We start from the raw sequence: 19,322 nt of genomic DNA, 5'->3' as shown, positions 1-19,322 counted from the left end.
GAGTAGCTAGGAATTATTTTTAAAAAGGACACTAATATAAATCCTAGAATTGAAAACTATAATTATTAAAATGAAGACAGACAGTTTCAATAGCACACTTGAGATGGTAGCATAAAGAATCCATAAACTGAAAGATGAATTCAGGAAATCAATGTAAAAAACAAAGAGAGAAGATGTTGAGGGGAAACGATCTACAGCATCCATTCAGCACACCATCACATATGGAAGGAAAGAGACTCTCAGAAAGAAGGGAGATGAAAGGGGACAGGATAAAAGTACTTGTAGACATAATGGCTGAAAGTTTATAAAATTTGATGAAAAACACTCTCCAGATTCAGAGTTCACCTCTAGAAAAATGACAGGAAACAGATCGACTCTAAGACACATCTTGGTCAAACTGTGGAAAAACAAAGGAAAAATCTTGAAAGTAGCCGGAGAAAAACTGTTCTCCATATATGTTGCTGCTGCTGCTGCTAAGTCATTTCAGTTGTGTCTGACTCTGTGTGACTCCATAGACAGCAGCCCACCAGGCTCCTCTGTCCACGGGATTCTCTAGGCAAGAACACTGCAGTGGATTGCCACTTCCTTCCCAATGCACACATGCACGCTAAGTCACTTCAGTCGTGTCCGACTCTGTGTGACCCCATAGACAGCAGCCCACCAGGCTCCTCTGTCGACGGGATTCTCTAGGCAAGCACACTGAAGTGGGTTGCCATTTCCTTCTCCTCTCCGTATATGAGGAGACCACAATGAGATTAATCACTGACTTCCAGTCAGAAACGGCAGAGGGAAGGCTCTGAGATGCCATATTAAAAGATCTGAAAGAAAAAATTGTCACCCAAGGATTCCGTGTCTATAAAATCTATCCTTCAGAAAAGAAGGCAAAATAAAAATATTCCCAGATAGACTGGGAGAATTGACTGCTAGCGGTCCAACTTATAACAAATACTGAAAGATAACATTTGAACTGAAAAAAAAAACTTGGTTCTTAGATTTGAAAACACTGGGCTGATTTGTTAAAAGGATGTGTGTGTATCTGTACAGGGTGTTCCAAAACTTTTTGTTCAGTGTATTGAGTTCAGAAAACAAGGATGCTGGAAAATTATGAAAAACTTACTCTGAAGGTTTCTTTCAATTTGTTTTATATTTCATAGCCTTATAAATTTCAAATAATTTTAAACTAATTTTTAATTCCCGGTAGTTGAATATAGTAAAAATTAACTGAAATTAAAAAAAAAAATATCATAAAAGTAAAAATACCTGGGATTAACAAAAGTTACAGGGAGAACTCCAGGTTTTTAAAAAATTGATGGGACTCAAGCAATGATATCAAAGGAACCAGGAATTCTCTGAGTTCTAGGTGGAAAGAAGCAACGCTTGATTAATGTCTCTACCAGGATGAGAAGGTAGGACGGGAAGGCTCAGAGGAAGGGAGATGAATGGAGCTGTGGGGCTGGATCGTTAGGGAGGGGCTATGGTCCAGCCTCCTCCCCTGCTAATCCCTCCTACCCCCAAGGGCCCTTTGTGACCAGACCACACGTCTGTGATGCAAGCCTAGTACTTTAGTCCCAAGTGCACACCCTGGCTCAGTTGCCTGAGGGCAGCGGTGTGATTCAGATGATGGAGAATCTGCCATTTTCTCTGGAAAGCACTTTTGATACTTGGCTGAACTCCAGCTCCCCTTTCTGGGCGATCGATAACATCCTTGCCTTTCTATGTGGACTGGGGCTCTTTCTCCTGATCCTTCCCTACCTGGAGAATAACCCGTCCTTTCCTCCCCCTAGGAAACATGGAAACATCAGAAGGTAAGGAACTCTTGGTCCAGACTGACAAGCGTATAAAATCTTTTTTATTATGATTTCTACTTTTCTGAATCAACCAGAGATTCTTGAGGTGGGAAAGAACAGGACATCTATTTTCAAGGAAGAATAGAACATCATGCCTCTAGGGACAAACCAGGCTGGGCAGGAGTGAGAGTGAACACTAGGATTTCTAGCCGAAGATCTGAGATCAGGTGTCCAGGTGTGGTAGGGGATCTGGGCATGTCCCAAACACAGTGACCAGGGGTTGAGGATTGGATACTGAGTTCAGTCTCAGGCAGAGGACTAGTTCAGCAGCTGTGAACAGTGTCTCAGGGCTGATGATCTGGCAGCGCTGAAGCCCCAAGAGCCTCAGAGCAGGGGCTGGGGGGCGGGCTGGTATCAGGAAGCAGAGATCAACCTGATGAAGCTCAGATTCACCCACAGTCTGAGAATGTGTGTGTTTCTTGAGCAGAGCAACAGTGACGAAAGAAGTACAGAGTGCATTTCACAATGAAAATCATCTTTCGTTCTTCAAAGAGGGAAAACAGAAAATATTTTACCCACTTTAAAAATGAGTGAAAGGAAAGAAAAATCACAGAGCTCTGGCAGTGAAAAGTAGAAAGTCATATTATGTATGGACACTAGTGCCTGATGCTTGTCTAGAGAGAGGAGACTGAGATTTGGGTCTTAAGCCCTCATTTTTTCTCTCTCTCTCAGCATCCAATGGAACGAAGGGGAAGAAGCAGGAGCAGCAAGAGAAATGGCGCTTTGAAAGGTGAGATCTGACATCCAGCCATGAGTGCGCCGAGTGTTAGTCCCCACCGCTCTGGCCATGAGGCGCACCTCCACGGGCTCTGAGGGGGGCCAGTGGCAGAGGACTTCTCCCTTGAGCAGCAGAGCCCCCAGGTAGGCTTTTGGGAAAGAGGGTAGAATCCAGATACTTCCCAGATTCCATGTGTAGAATGTGGCTGTGAGGGGCTGGAAAAGACTCTGTACCAGAGGGGCGTGTGGGCTGCATTGGACTAATAGCACCTGGATTGGGAAGTGAGCCCTCCAGGACACATAGGACACATGGCTTAACTGTGCTCAGGTTCAACTGCAAAGCGATGCCTGCCCATTTCACCTACAGGTAGGTGGTGAGGGCAGTAAGGAGTAAAGGATATGGAAAAACTTAAGTGATAAACCCTTTCACGAGCGTCACCATCACTGTCAGGGATCATGTGGTGTTGAATACTGGAGCTTGGGCTCCAATCTCCCAATGGTGTCCCCTTAAAGAGACAGTGCACTCAATTTCTATAAGACCCCTAGGCTCCTATCTTCACCACCATGACCCAGTCTGCTGATTTCCAGCTTCCAGAGATTGCCTGGAAGCACTGGAAGAGGTCTGGGACCTGACTTCACTTCTGCAAAGGTAGAGAATCTACCCTTTCTTTCTAGGGGGTTCTTCTAGAGCCTATGGTGTGAACCCAGGGATACTGGCAGCCTGGGGCTGAGCTGGGAGGAGTCCTGGGGGCGTGGTATGGCTATCATCCCGTGGTGAGGAACAGCAGGATATTGTGAAGTCAGCACTGGGGCCATGCAGGGCTGCGGGGTGTGGCTGCCCGCCCCTGCCTGGCCTGTCTGGTCCTCCTGGCCTGGCAGCTCCTGGCTGCAGCTTGTTCTTTGTGTCCCCTGCAGACACCTGGGGAGGTTCCCTGACAAGGGCAGCTTTCATCAAGTCTCATGTCAAGACTCACCTGGTGAGGTTTGCAAAGCTGTGCCTGCTGGAGCCCACCCACCATGCAGGGAAGAGGCAGCTCCCACCGTTTCCCCAGCTCCTCTGACCAAGCAGCCTCTACCCTGGGCTTCTGCCATTTCTCCAGGTTCAGTCTCCACTTACTCAGACTCATACCTGAGTGCCTCTCCAACACCAGAGCCTTTCTTTCCCCTGGACAGCCTTTCACCCTGGCCACTGGCTCTTTCCCCTTCCCCACCAAGCCCGCCTCATGGGAGAGCCTGCCCTCCACCTCCAGCACCTTGCTCTGCCCCAACACCATCAGGCCCCATGCTGACTCTCACTCAGGGTGACTCCACGACACTCGCGCTGGGCACCACCCCACACAGGTCATCTCTGCACTCCCCCTGGTGACCAGCCATCTCAGGGCTTGTCCAGTCAAACAGCCCTGGATTGGCCCTGGCCTGGTGGCAGGAAGCAGCCACAGCCTGGAGCTTCTCCACCTCGACACACTTAGAGTCCCAGAAAGAAAGCCTTCCCCTCTACCCACCAGAGGCCTCATTCTGGGGAGATCCCAGAAACAGGCAGGTAGAGGCTGGTAGCCTCGCTTTTATCAACCCTGATGTCCAGGAGCTGCTGGAAGTACTCATCACCAAGAGAGTGGAACTGAAGTTTTGGAAGGAGAAAGAAAAGGAGGAGGAGGCAGGCTACAGCCTGAATTCTTTGGGGAAGAGGATCGAGTCACTGGGTCACAAACAGGACACCTTGGGTCACCAACACTTCTAGAACATAAAAGGCAAACTTGATCAGCTGCTTGGTCCCGAGAAGCCCCGATATCCTGACACTTTGGGTGGCGGACCGTCTACAGCAGACATGCAGCCAGCTCTTCTGGGGTCTCCCCTTTCTGCACAGTGAGTCTCTCATAGCTGCTGTCACAGTACCTGGCTCAGCTCTAGAGTTATGCCCTGTCTTATTTAATGAACGCTCTAAAGCCAAACCTTTCCATATTCCAGCTAAAGGAACTTCACAACTGTCATTGGCCAAGCACTTGGACCCACCCTGTGGCCCAGGCTCAACCTCAGTCCTTGACTCCAACCATGCCCCAGTTGCAGCCACCACCTCTGGGTCACATGGAGACCCAGGCCCAACCCCGACCCTTAACTCCAATCATGCCCCAGTGTCAACCATCATCTGAAGTTTCTGTGGAAACCCAGTCCAGCTCCCAAATCGTGGCTTCAACCATGCCTCACTCTCAACCACCAATTCGGGCGCACATGGAGACCCAGGCCCGACGCCAACTCTTGGTTCCAACCATGCCTCACTTTCAGCCACCACCTAGGACTCACATGGAGACCGAGGCCCGCCCCCCACCATGGACTCCAATTACGCCCCAATTTCAACCACCACCTCGAGCTCACATGGAGACCCCGGTCCAATCCCAACTCTTGGCTCCAACCATGCCTCGTTTTCAACTACTGCTTCGGGCTCACATGAAGACCCAGGTTCCACCCCTACTCCAGACTCCATCCATGTCCCAGTGTCAACCACCACAACCTCAAGCTCACATGGAGATTCAGGACCAATCCCTACCTTGGACTCCAAACATGCCCCAGTTTCAGCCACCTGTTCGGGCTCACGTGGAGACCCAGGCCCGATCCCTACCCTGGACTGCAACCATGCCTGAATGTCCACCACCATCTGAGGTTTCCACGAAGATCCAGGACCACCGACAACCCTCAGCTCCAACCATGCCCCAGTTTCAACCACCACCTCAAACTCACATGGAGACCCAGGTCCAATCCCAACTCTTGGCTCAAACCATGCCTCACATGCAAGCACCACCTCAGGCCCACATGGAGACCCAGGTTCCACCCCTCCTCCGGACTCCATCCATGTTCCAGTATCAACCACCACAACCTCAAGCCCACATGGAGACCCGGGTCCAACACCTACGCTGGACTCCAAACATGCCCCAGTTTCAACCACCTGGTCATTCTCACATGGAGACCCAGGCCCGACCCCTACCTTGGGGAGGTAGAGGTCAGGCAACCAAGCCTCAATGTCCACCATCATCTGAGATCTCCATGGAGGTCCAGGACCACCAACAATCCTCAGCTCCAACCATTCCCCAGTTTCAACCACCTCCTCAGGCTCACGTGGAGATCCAGGCCCAACCGACACCCTTGACTCTAAACACACCTCACTGTCAGCCATCTTCTCGGGCTCATATGGAGATCCAGGCCCGACCTCAACCCTTGACTCCAACCATACCCCAATATCATCCACAACCTCAGGCTCAGTTAGAAACCATTGTCCATCTCTCACCCTCCCCGCTAGTCCAGTCATCATCTTCTCAACGCCAGATTGGGTCCTTTGAAACATCTTGCCTTACAGTCCAAAGTAAGGCATCATCTTTCAGTTCAAATGCAATTGAAAACCTGCAATGTCACTTTTGGAAAAAACAACTAGAAAGCGGGAGAACTTTACCCTCTTTGGCTAAAAATTCTCAGCAAGTCTTTAGCCAGGTCACTCCCAACCCACCCCAGGAGACCAGGTTTTCCCAGCCCACAGCTCTGTCCCCATCCTTCCTGGGTATTTGATCAGCCCTGAGGTTCGGGAGAAACTGGAGCGTCACATTTCCCAAAGGTTCATGCAGCAACAGAGTGGCCTGCCCTGCAGAATCCAAGCATCTCAGAAACTGATGCAGCCTCAGGATCAATATCCAAGGCCATGTCAGGCACAGGGCAGGGAGGGGCCCTCAAGATCCTCTGCAGGTCGAGGCAAAAGGAGCCAGGATGCACAAAAGATGAGGGCCAAGTGCCCAGCATGAATCCTACCAGGGACAGACCTGTGCCATGATGTAAGGCAGAGTGTGGGGAAGATTGTAAAAGATCTGTACATGTTCTCAGCCAACCCTCCAGTGAAGGATCCAAGAGCAAAACCTGAGTCAGAAATAGAGTTGAGCCCAGACAGGAAGCAACCAGAAGTCTCACGAGTCCTTACAGAGAGGAAGGCAGAGCAGATCTGTGAGAGTGAGATGCCTGTGAATGTCTATCACTCGAGGCTTGCGGACAACCTTGTTTTAGGCATTCTGGGAGAGACAAATGCTCCCATGAAGACAGAAAGTACACAGTCCTCTCAGGATGGGAAGGCCTCCATGATCACCCCCCATGAGTCTCTTGTCCTTAGTCCATATACTGAGCAGGAGCTGGAAGCACATCTAATAAGGTTTTGGGTGAGGCACAGGTGGAGCCTACTCTTCAAAGTCCTGAAGTTCATATTTAGCTTGAAGTTGAAAAAGGTTCAAGTGCCCACACTGAAGGCCACCTGTGAATCTTGAGACCACTCAACTGCCCTATTAACCAAGGGCATTGGAAAACCTCCTCAACCCCGTGCAGGAGAGAAACTGGTCACGACAGAGGCAGTTCCCCCGCTGGAGAGGCCCCTCCCTGTCCCCTCACAGGTGACTGAGGAAGCCCGGGGGGCTCTGGAAGGACGCACACCTGGGGACACCCATAAGCCCTCAGAGGCCCCTCTGATGGGACAGGAAGACAAGCCACCTTCTCAGACCCCCACATACAGCTTTGTGGGCAGAATGTGGCACAGCGAGTCTGTTGTGGAGGCTGAGAAAGGCAGCCTGGAGCCAAGTCCAGGTTCAGCCATGGCCAGGAATGAGCCACAGAAGGAAACTAGGGGGCAGGCCTCCCTGGCATCTTGCTCAAATGTGATGGTTGTGGACCTTGATGAATGTTCCCCATCTTCCAGGGCCCAAGAGGTCGTGGAGGGAGACTCTGCTGGGAAGGGCACCAGGGAACCTAGTGTGCAGGTCAAATACCTAGACATCAATATAGATCTCAGGAGATCACGGTCTCCAAGGTCCAGTGAAAGCCCCTCACTGAATACCAAATCTGCCTCAAATACAGAAGATCTACTCTTTGAGACACAGTCTCGTAAGCTTGAGTCTCAAGGGTTCACTGCCCAGCAGGCTCAGGCTCAAGGCCGAGCTACCAGTGTGATCCTTCAAGACTGTGAAACTGGAGTGCTCCTTCAAGACTGTGCCACCGATGTGCTTCTTAAAGACTGTCACTCGAATATGTTTCTTGCCACAAACATCTTGGCTTCTCAGGAATCTGTCCTATTTTCAGATCTTATCCAGTGGAGACAAGTGCAATTCCCAAAAACTCTATGATGCTACCTCAAGTGAAGGGGGCAGCCAGGGGCAGCAGGTGGACATGAGGCGACAGCTCAAATATAAGAGCCAGGGCAAGAAGTCTGTCCCCAAGGATGGGAGAGAGAAATACACAAGGCCCAAATTAAGACAGATTAAAAAAGGGCCGGCAGAACAGAGGGCTTACCAAGCCCAAGGGATGAGTCCTCCTGGCCAGAAAAAAGAATCAACGGAGTCCCTGAGAAGCAAGTTTCGACAGTTAGTCCTAAAGAAGAGACAGGTTCCATCAGAAAGCCACTTCAAAGAAAGGATTAAGCTCCTTCTGCGGTGGATTTTCCCCAATAAAGGCAGAGAACCAGAAGAGCCCCTGCAAAAAGGCAGGCCTGAAACAGCCACTGTTCAGAGCCAAGAATCAATCAAGAGCAAATCGACCACGGACAGCAGGGCTATTGAGGCTCAGACTCTCATGACAGCTGTTGGGCAGATCCTAAAGGAGAGGATGGTGTTTCACCAGGGACCTCACGCCATGGAGTTAAACTGGTACCAAGCAGAATTCCAGGGCCCCCGAGGTCCACATTACTGCCACCACAGAATCCTGTCTTACCAAGAGGAAAGGAGAATGAGGAGAGACACACCCCGTTATCACCAAGCCACCCCGACGGGCCACAGCTTTTCAAAAAAGAGTAAGTGGACCAGTCCCAGGGACAGCAAGTGGGCCTTCTCACCCAGGGAGCCAGGTCCCCCTCCAGGCAGAGCCTGCCAGCATGGCTCACGAGTGACACGGGTCCCAGGCCATTCCCCCCACTGTCCAAGGCATGGTCTCCCTCAGAAACATACCTCTTCTGGTGAATCGGAACATGCTTTTCACAGCATTCCAGGTAGGAAAACTCTCCTCCAAGAAAAAAATGCATGCCATGCAGATAAATACATTTTTCTCCCATGTTAGCACATCCTCTGTGTGCTAAAGGCTTCTTCCTACCAGAAATTTTGTTTCATGAAATAAATGATATTTTCTCATAAGAGGTCTGTCCGTGCCTCACTGAGGGAGATGGAAGGCATCAGGGTCCATGCTCCCAGGTGCCTGCTTTGACTTCCAGACGGGATGGGGCCGTGAAGGGAGGGTGACCCCAGCATGGATACTCACCCTCACCCCAGTTTCCTAACTGCACCTTCAGTTTCCACAATGCCAGCATTACAGAAACAAGCAACAGCGTTTAGGACATGTCACAGTGAACTAAACCTAAAGACCTCCCCCTTCTCAGGATCTTGCTCAGTTCTATCCTACTCTCTCTCCACCTGGGCGTTGTGCAGCTGGTAGGGGAGGTGTGTTCAGAAGCTGAAACTCCCCTCAGGCTCAGGAAGTGTCAGGGACAAACTCACATGTCAGAATAAGGAGGGGAGTCCGGAGGTGGGACAATCCTCACCCCCGAGTCACAGCAGGGTAGACGCTGCTGCCCTGAAAGCCCCTTTCTCTCCCAAATGTGGCTGGGACATGATAGGTGAGGTTCATCACCCTCCCTCTGTCTTTCTCGTGCTCTGAAGCAGCAGCAAGAATGAGGACCACACACTCCCCGCTCTGAGAGTGTGCAGTGCGGAGCATGCAAGCCTCTGAGGGCTGGTCCCACCCGGCCCTGGAGGAGAGGACAGCCGTGCTTACAGCGCCCACCTCCCCCAGTGAATGAGCATGGTCGTGACTGTGTGTGGAGACACCTCACGGTCTGAGAGCTGGACGCTGTGCCCCTAGGATGGGATGCAGGGGAAGGATGTTAGTGGCAGGGGAGCCCATAGACGGGGCAGTTACCAAGGAGCACTGGTGTCCCACCACCGTCCACAGGCCCAGAGGAAAGAAGTGAGGGGTCCGGTGGCTCCTGCTGGCGTCAGTCCAGAGTCTCCCCTCTACTCTAGTTCCCTGGGCCCAGACAGAGGGAGGCCACCTGGAGCCCCTCAGCAGAGGGCCAAGCTCCCAGAGGCAGCAGACGCTCAAGCAGAGAAGCTTCACGTCTCCCCACTGGAGCAATCAGCTTTCACAGGACTGGGTACTCAGGACAGACTCACTGTCCGTGACCTCTACCTACAAGTGTGGCCCAAGGAGGCTCCCAGGGTACAGGTGGGACTCAACAGGCCCAGGGACTGTTCAGGAGTCACGGCAGGTCTCCCCTGCGCCCAGTCTTACTCACTCCAGAGGCCGGGGTGGAAGACACCAGCAGCCAGGATGTGTCACCCAGCGTGCATGGCAGGGACCTGCAGAAAATGAACACGCCATCAGCTTTCCTCCTTGGGCTCATCCACGGGGGAAAGTAGGGAGACAAGGGCATTTCTCCAGAGAGATTCAGGGCTCTATGTCACAGACACTCCCATGGCGCACAGTCCCCCTCCAGAAGGGGGCCTCTGGTCCAGGAGCTGGCAGGAATGGCCCCGCCTCCATGCCTGTCAGGGCCCCCACCTGTGGGACCAGGCCCGGGGCTGTGGGGGCAGGGGGCACGGGCCCGCTTGTGCTGTGGTTCCTCCTGGAGACTAGTCCTGCCTCTGGGCTGCATCCCCCACGGTGGGCACAGCGGTGGGGGCTCAGCCAGTCTGAGGGGAGGGACTGCGACCTTGCTCATGGAGTGACCGCCAGAGCTCAGGAGAGGGGAGCAGAGAGCTTGGATCCTGAGCCTGGCTGCTGCCAGGGCCTCTCAGCGGCACCAAGAGGTGAGCGCTGAGCTGGGGACGCTGGAACTAAGGTGCCCGTCTGGAGACGTGACGCAGACGGGACACTGACAGAACAGCCAGAAACCAGACCTTGGGAGTCCCTTCCTTCTCCTGCCGTGAGGGGCAGAGAGGACAGCACTGGAGGGGCCCGTGGAGAGTGGGCCAGACCCACACTCACCCCAGACAGGGACCTCCATGTGCACGCAGTGATCCAGCACAGGGCCCCCAGTAACCCCACACAGAGACCTCAACAGACCCACACTCACCCCAGACGGGGATTTCCCCCATGTACACGCACTGATCCAGCACAGAGCCCCCATGATGAGTGGGTCAGACCCACACTCACCCAGATGGGGACCCCCCCCATGTACACACACTGATCCAGCACAGAGCCCCCATGAAGAGTGGGTCAGACCCACACTCACCCCAGAGAGGGGCCCCCGATAAACCCACAGTGTCCCCGAACAGAAACCTCCCACACACCCACACTGACCTTGCACAGGGCCCCCCCAGAGACCCACACTCACCCCAGACAGGGACCTCCCACTGACCCACACTAACTCCACATGGGATCTCCCACAGACTCACGGAGACCTGCCCAGGAACCCTCAGACCTCACACAGAGACCTAGACAGACCCACACTGACCCACACAGAGACTCCACTAACCTCACTCGGGAATCTCCCACAAATCCACCCTGATTCCACACAGGGGTCAAGCACAGATTCACACTGATCCTGCTCAGGGATCTCTCGATCACCCACACTGACCCCACACAAAGACCTCTGATAGATGCACATTGACCCCACTAGGAACCTTTCACAGACCCACACTGATCCCATACTGAGTCCTCAGACAGACCCACACGGACCCCACACAGGACCCTCTCACAAACCCACATGGAGTCATCTCCCCCAGAGTCCTCTCAGATCATGGTACAGAGACCTCTCTTGTGACCCCCACACAGACCTCACAGACATTCTTTAGGATCTGAGTGTACACCCTTTGATAGTTCCTTCATGGCAAGCCCAATATCACTTAACAAACCATGTATATTGCTGTTTGGAGTATAAATTAGTGCAACAAATATTTAAAATAGTATGGAGGTTCTTAAAAAAATAAAATTAGAATACCATGTGATCCAACAATTTCACTTCTGGTCATATAGCAAAAAGAAACAAAGTTTGTAACCCTAAACAGTTACAGTATTTTTCTATGTTGAAAATTTATTCACAGTAATGACTTGGAAAGAAACTTCCTGTTTGTCGTGGTGAATACATAAAGTTTAATACATGATAATATGTGATACACACACACAAATATACATACATAGCATACACAGTGGGATATTATTCAGCCTGAAAAAGTAAATCCTGACATTTGCAAGAACATCAATGAACCTGGAGATCATTATGCTAAATAATATAAACCTGATAGCAAAAAATAGCAAAAAGACACACTGCGTGGTATCATTTATGTGTGGAATCTAAAAAAAAAATTGAAATCCTAGGACACAGGGTAGAAATTTTCTGTAGGTGGTCCTGGGGGAATTTGAAACAGGTCTACAAATAGATACAAATTTTCTGTTATAAAATGAGAAATAAAATGAAGAAATAAGGTCTGAGGAGCTAATGTATAACATGACAATGATAATTTATAATACTGTATTCTGCCACATCACGGATCGCAATCTTTTGTGATGATGGGCCTGTGTAACTCAGTGAAGCTCTGAGCCGTGTTGTGAAGGACCAGCCAAGACAGATGTGTCGTGGTGGAGAGCTGTGACAAAACATGGTCCACTGGAGGACAGGATGGAAAATCACTCTGGATTCTTGCTGTGAGAATCTCATGAGCAGTATGAAAAGACAAAAAGATATGACACCAGACGATGAACCCCCCAGGTCAGAAGGTGTCCATATTGCTACTGAGGAAGAGCAGAGGGCAATCACAAATAGCTCCAGAATGAATGAAGCAGCTGTGCCAAAGCAGAAACGGTCCTCAGTTGCGGAAGTATCTGGTGGGGAAAGTAAAGTATAGGAACTTGGAATGTTAGGTCCATGAATCAAGGTAAATTGGATGAGGTCAAGCAGGAAATGACAAGAGTGAACCTCAACATCTTAGGAACCAATGAACTAAAATAGGAATGGGAGAATTTAACGCAGATGACCATTATATCTGCTACTCCACAGTAGCAGACAAGAATCCCTAGAAGACACAGAGCACCCCTCATAGTCAACAAAAGAGTCCAGAAGAGCAGCACTTGGGTGCAGTTTCAAAAGTGACAGGATGATCTCACTTCATTTCTAGGACAAACCATTGAACATCACAGTAATCCAAGTCTATACCCCAACCACTGATGCTGAAGAAGCTGAAATTGAATGGTTCTATGAAGACCTACACGACCTTCTAGAACTAACACCAAGTAACAGGCAAGTTTGGCCTTAGAGTACAAAATGAGGCAGGGCAAAGGCTAACAGAGTTTTGCCAAGAGACTACACTGGTCATAGCAAACAACCTTTGCCAACAACACAAGAGATGTCTGTGCATGGACATCATGAAATGTCAATACCAAAATCAGATGGATTATATTTGTTGCTATTGTTCAGTCATTCAGTTGTGTCCAACTCTTTGCCACCCCATGGACTGCAGAATGCCAGGCTTCCCTGTCCTTCACTATGTCCGGAGTTTGCTCACATTCGTGTCTATTGAGTTGGTGATGCAATCTAACCATCTCATCCTCTGCCACACCCTTCTTTTTGGCCTTCAATCTTTCCCAGCATCAGTGTCTTTTCCAATGAGTCAACTCTTTGCATCAGGTGGCCACAGTATTGGAGCTTCAACTTCAGCATCAGTCCTTCTAGTGAATATTCAGGATTGATTTCCTTTAGGATTGACTGGTTTGATCTCCTTTCTGTCCAAGGGACTCTCGAAAGTCTTCTCTCCAGCACCACAATACAAAAGCAGCAATTCTTCAGGACTCAGCCTTCTTTAAGGTCCAACTCTCACATCCATACACAATTTCTGGAAAAACCATAGCTTTGACCGTATGGACATTTGTTGGCAAAGTGATGTCTTTGCTTTTTAATATGCTCTCTAGGTTTGCCATAACTTTTCCTCCAAGGAGCAAGTGTTTTTTAATTTCATGAGCAGTCACCATCTGCAGTGATTTTGGAGCCCAAGAAAATAAAGTCTGTCACTGTCTCCATTGTTTCCCCATCTATTTGCCATGAAGTGATGGGACCAGATGCCATGATCTTAGTTTTTTGAATGTTGAATTTTAAGCTGCCTTTTCCACTCTCTTTCTCCTCTTTGAATATATTCTTTGCAGTCAAATACAGAGAAGTTCTATACAGTCAGCATAAACAAGACATGGAGCTGACTATGGCTCAGATCATGAACTCCTTATCAAAAAATTCTGGCTTAAATTGAAGAAAGTAGGGAAAACCACTAGGTCAATCAAGTATGACCTAAATCAAATCCTCTATGATTGATTATACAGTGGAGGTGACAAATGGATTGAAGGGATTAGATCTGGTAGACAGAGTGCCTGAAGAACTATGGACAGAGACTCAACACTGGGTCTGAGACAGCAACCAAAATCATCTTAAAGATAAAGAAATGCAAGAAGGCAAAGTGGTTGTCTGAGGAGGCAAATAGAAGGGGAAAAAGTAGAAGCAGTGACAGATTTTATTTTCCTGGGCTCCAAAATCACTGCAAAGATTTCATTTAACTTTTATTAAACCTATGTGCCTCAGTTTACAAAAGAGGTTCAATAAAAGTTGGATTTCTGGCAAACAGAACAAACAGATGGCTATATATTTACAGAAAAGGCACTTATGATTTCTATTTACCCTTGACTAATCAATTTCAAAATTACTTTACCGTCTTTTCAAAATCTGCATTTTAAAAAGATAGCAGAGATGAGAGAGTTCCTGAGAAGACCAGATAGGACTTTTGCATCTCAAAAATACTGGCATATTTTCCTTGGATGACTTTGTTTCCCTTTTGTTTAGTACTTACAAGCCTCCTAAGATAAATAGGGAAGGTTTGGGGAGTGGTGTCTATTAGAAAGTCAATCAACTTCTTACCTACTGTCAAAGTTGCCCAGGACTCTTGTGGGGAAATTGAAATAGGATGCTTCAAGTGCAAGGGAGTCCTCTGGCCTATTACAGGATATTAGTGTGAGGGAAATTGCCCGGCCGTGGAAGTGGCTCCTGGTCCAAATTGGGTACCCTGTCGAGTCTTACATGGTGATACGAGACAAGGTCCCTGTGTGCCATGGGTTAGCATGGAACCTCCTGCTTAATCTCCGTGGGTAGGGGAAATTGAAGGTGGTGAATGTGTTGATGGCATGCGGGGAAGGGGCAGTTGGAACAAGCACCAGTGTCGCCTGCTTGACTGCTGGGGAGCGGGATAGACTGGAGGGGTTAAGTTTTGAAGTGACATGTTCCCACTCTCCGTTTGCCCCTCTTTCCTTGTAAAACAGGTTCTTCCCTGGGTTTCCTTTGAAACTGCTGCGCATAAAGTGGGAATCCTCTGACTACTTTTCCTCCTGAGGCCATAGCATAAATGCCTCTACATATGGAATCAAATCTCTTTTCCCTGCTTTTTTGCAAAACACTTCTAACTAGGAGAGCCATTCAGGAGCTCCCCTTTGATCCTAACATATATTAGGTCCTCACCCTATTACAATGGTATACCGTGTTTTAGTCATAGGCTCATGTCTAAGTTTTGCCCATTTATCTAATGTATGTCCCAAAGGGGTCTCCTTCGGGATAAATGGAGTGTTTCTCATTTCTATAAATCTGACGCCGAAGCACAAAAGGCACAAATTCCCACACAGAAAGCCCAAACAAATTCCAGCATCGATGCACACACAACGGTTGCAGCCACACGCTCCGTTCTGGAAAACAGACTCACTCAGACGGACAGCGCAGGTAGTGGAGCGGGCCCAAGGCAGAGTCTCCTCCTAGCCAAGGACCCTGACCAGTTTTAAGTGTACTTGCTCAAACCCACCTCCCCAAATTCCTTAAAACTAGTCTGGACAAGGTAAAAGAGAGATACGCTCCAAGTTAACCCATGCTTCATGTGTCATAAGCCTAGATAGTTAAAGAGTGGACATTTATCAATAGGCCTGTGGTCATATCCCAATACACATAATGGAATTTATGACTTTGTTCTGTTAGAGAGGTAATTAGCATATTCTTTTAGGCGACAGAGAGTCCAAGTCCAAGTCCTGAGGCTCTTTTATGGAGGGGGGGGTGTCTGCTTTTCCATTGGTATGCCACTTCTATAGACACTGGGCGCAAAGTTCAGAGTCCACTGGGAGGGTGACCATGCGTGTAGCCTGATGTTCGCAGCCTGGCCTCAGACGGAGTCCAGCTCTGTCTCCTCCTTCAAAACCAAACCAAAACCGAAACCAATGAATCAGTTTTCAAATCAGATAGACTTACCCTACAAAACCAGTGAACTGGTTCCCAGACCAGGTAGAGGCCATTGCAATTCCCTTCTCCAAACTGCTGCCCCAATGAAGCAAACGGGCCTGTCCTGTAGCGGTAAAGCCCAAACTGAGGAGGAATGTGATTCTGGCGTGCGCAGTGGCGTGACTCACCCTACAAAATTGAGTCCGTCTCCTCGCACGTTTGCTGTTTCCTTGCCTGACTCCCAAGTGCTGGGGCAGTCGGTGTCACTTGAGGGAATTTTGGCGGGAAGATCTTCAGGAAAGTGGTCCTAGCGACGGCTCGGACCTTGCCCCAGTATTCCCTGACTAGGGCTGGCTACGCTCCTGCCTGGCTCACCAGGTTTGTTTCTGAGTCCAGGCTCTTTCTGCCTGCAGCGTGACAGACCGTAAACTGGGAGATGAGGTTTTGAGGCAAGGAAGAACAACTTTATTTGGAAAGCTGGCAGACTAAGGAGATGGCAGACAAGTCTCTAAAAAACAAAAATCTTATCAGGGCCTGGATTCCAGTTTCTTTTATAGAACAGAGATGGGGAGGAACTGAGAAATTAAAGGAAAAGTAAAGAAAAAGACCTTAAGTCTTCCTAAATATCTCCCGAATAGCCAAGCTCAGGGAGAGGGTGTGGTAATATCTTCTTCTTTCTTGCAGCTGTTCAAAGATGGCCAGGGTCAGGATGTCTCTGAACAAAGGCACTTTGGTTTGACATGCAGGCAGAGACAGCGTTCCCTGAGGCAAACCATTATGTATAGACAGTGTCCTTGCAGTGAACAAAAGCAATGAGAAGCAAAGGTAAAAGTGAAAGAAACAAGACTCAATAGTAGTCAGATTTTGTTCTTCCCTGTAACATCACTGCTTATCAATAAACCGTCAGTATATTGTTGCAGAGTACCCTCATCAAGACTCAGTTCCCTTGCATTTCCAAAAAGATGGGGCCTGTCCTGAAAACCCTGTGGGAGCGCTGTCCAGGTATATTGAGTAGCCTCCAGGGTATCAGGGTCCCTCCATTAGGCGTGGGTGGGATGATTTGAGAGAATAGCATTGCAACATGTATATTATCATATGTGAAATAGATCAGCAGTCCAGGTTCAATGCATGAGACAGGGTGCTCAGGGCTGGTGCACTGGGATGACCCTGAGGGATGGGATGGGGAGGGAGGTGGGAAGGGGTTCAGGATGGGGAACACATGTACACCCATGACTGATTCATGTCAATGTATGGCAAAAACCACAATATTGTGAAGTTATTAGCCTCCAATTAAAATAAAGAAATTAAAACAAACAAACAAACAAAGGTAAGTAATAAGGTACTGAGAGTCTAGACGTAGGGGAATACAGAGAAATGCATCTTTGTGGTCCTAAACAGAAATGCTGAGTGCTTCATGGCACTTGGGTGAGGAAAGTGCATAGGTTTGGTAGCAGTGGGTAAATAGGGATGACTGGCTTATTCACTGCTCATAGCCTTGCACAAACTGATACTCCCTATTAGGCTCCTGAATGGTGCAGGGTCGGGGTGGGGAGGATCGGGGTGGGAGGATAAGGGTGGGGAGGATTGGGGTGGGAGGATCGGGGTGGGGAGGGTCGGGGTGGGGAGGGTCGGGGTGGAGAGGATCGGGGTGGGAGGATCGGGGTGGGGAGGATCGGGGTGGGAGGATCGGGGTGTTGCAAGGGGAGTGGCGGGGCCTAATGAGTCTGTGTTTTAGGAATCAGGTGAACAGCAGTTGGATTCCCCTCACAGCCCCAAGTTTTAAAGGATATTGTTTACTCCAGGGGTATATTTCCCTGGGCCTTAACCTTATTTTTATTGGAGGGACTTGTTTCCCCTCTCCTGGTCCTAAGGTACCCCAAACTGCAGGATCTACTTGTTCTCTAATTTTGGGGGGAATATTTTGATGACCAGCAGGTGAGTCATCTGGGGATGCTAATAGATGCAATCTCTGCTTGAATTCTCTACCTTCTTGGACTTCACCACGTCCTAATAATATACTAGCTCCTAACTTATTTATCAGAGCTCTTCTGAGGAAAGGGACGTGGAATTCTGGAATATACAAAAGGGAGTGAGAAGTAGTAATGGACTGGACTCTTCAGGTAAGGGAAGATGTAATTGCTTTCCCTTTGACAGTCCATCAGCTCCCATCACAGTACAGTCTCAGTTGGAGAGAAGGCCAAGTCAGAACAGAGCAGGCAGCTCCAGTGTCTACAAGAAATTCAGTTCTCCTACCTGCTCGATCAGGGGTGACCCGAGACTCCCTGGAGTAATGAGGATGGATCAGTGGAATCTGGAGTCAGGCAGGTACTCAGGCGTGTGGTTGGTGTGTAGGACTCTCTCATCCAAGAGATTCACAAGGACCTGGCGTCAGCTGGGATTGCCCCTTAGGCATCCCATAGGAGGGCACTTAGGACATTCCCCCTTGCAGTGCTTCCCTTTATGACAAAAGGTGCATTGGTTCAAGCCCAGGCAGCTTCTTTGCCATCTGTCCAGACATCTCAGCCCTCCAGGGTCCCCTCAATGCAGTGGGTGAATCACAGCAGCCAAAAATTGTTTTCCTTACTAGCCCCTTATCCTTATTGGCCTCCTCCATCAAGTACTGGTTATTATAGACCTTGAATGCCCCCTCTACCAAGATTGACAATGGGGTTGGGAGTCTAGCCTCAAGTTTTTGTAATTTTCTCCTTATATCAGAAGTAGCCTGGGTGATAAAATGCATGGCCAAGAGTATCTTCCCTTCTGCAGACAGAGGCTTTCCTGAATGCCTCTGTCACCCAGCTCAGGAAGACTGTCAAGTTTTCATCTCTTTCCTGCATAACCTGTCAGATCTTATCATAATTTACAGGCTTCACCATAAACTTTTACATTCTCTCTGATAGGCAAGTAATATAATGTCTCATCCTAGCCTGACCTGTATGATCTTCATAGTCCCAGTGTGGGTCATGTTCTGGGATTGCATCCCCACCCACCTGATAAATTTGGTGGCGTGGATCAGTGGCCCACTGCATGCTTCCTGGCCTTCCTCAGTATAGAGTCTTTTACAGACGAGGTGTAACTGTAGGCCAGAATAACCATGATGTCCTGCCAGGTGAGAGAGAATGTCAACTCCAGCCTGATAAATTCATCCCTCAACTTTTCAGGGTTCTCTGAGAACCTGTGAAACCTCTCCTTACAGATTCCGAAGTGTCCCATTCAGAAGGGGACATGCACTCGTAGTCTCTCCGTTCCCTTCAGCCACTTCCCGAAGTGCAGAGGTGGGGGCTAACTTTGAATCTGATCCTGGGTGACAGGAGGTTCCACTACAGGTTACCCCAGAGGGCCTAGTCCCTCCCTCCTGAGGTAACGGAGGAGATAAAGGAACATAGGAGGCAGAGTGTGGGGTTAGTCAGAGGGCCCCAGAGAAGTCGGTGGTTCTGGGAGGTAGGTGGGGCTTGGTTTTTCTCACCTGAGAGTTGGGGAAGGTTGGAAGGGGATCATCTGAAATATCAGAAGTGTTTACTGAT

This window comes from Cervus canadensis, chromosome 14, assembly GCF_019320065.1.
Source record: "Cervus canadensis isolate Bull #8, Minnesota chromosome 14, ASM1932006v1, whole genome shotgun sequence".
NCBI lineage: Eukaryota > Metazoa > Chordata > Mammalia > Artiodactyla > Cervidae > Cervus > Cervus canadensis.
The sequence above is the reverse complement of the archived record's forward strand: the minus strand, read 5'-3'. Positions refer to the sequence as shown.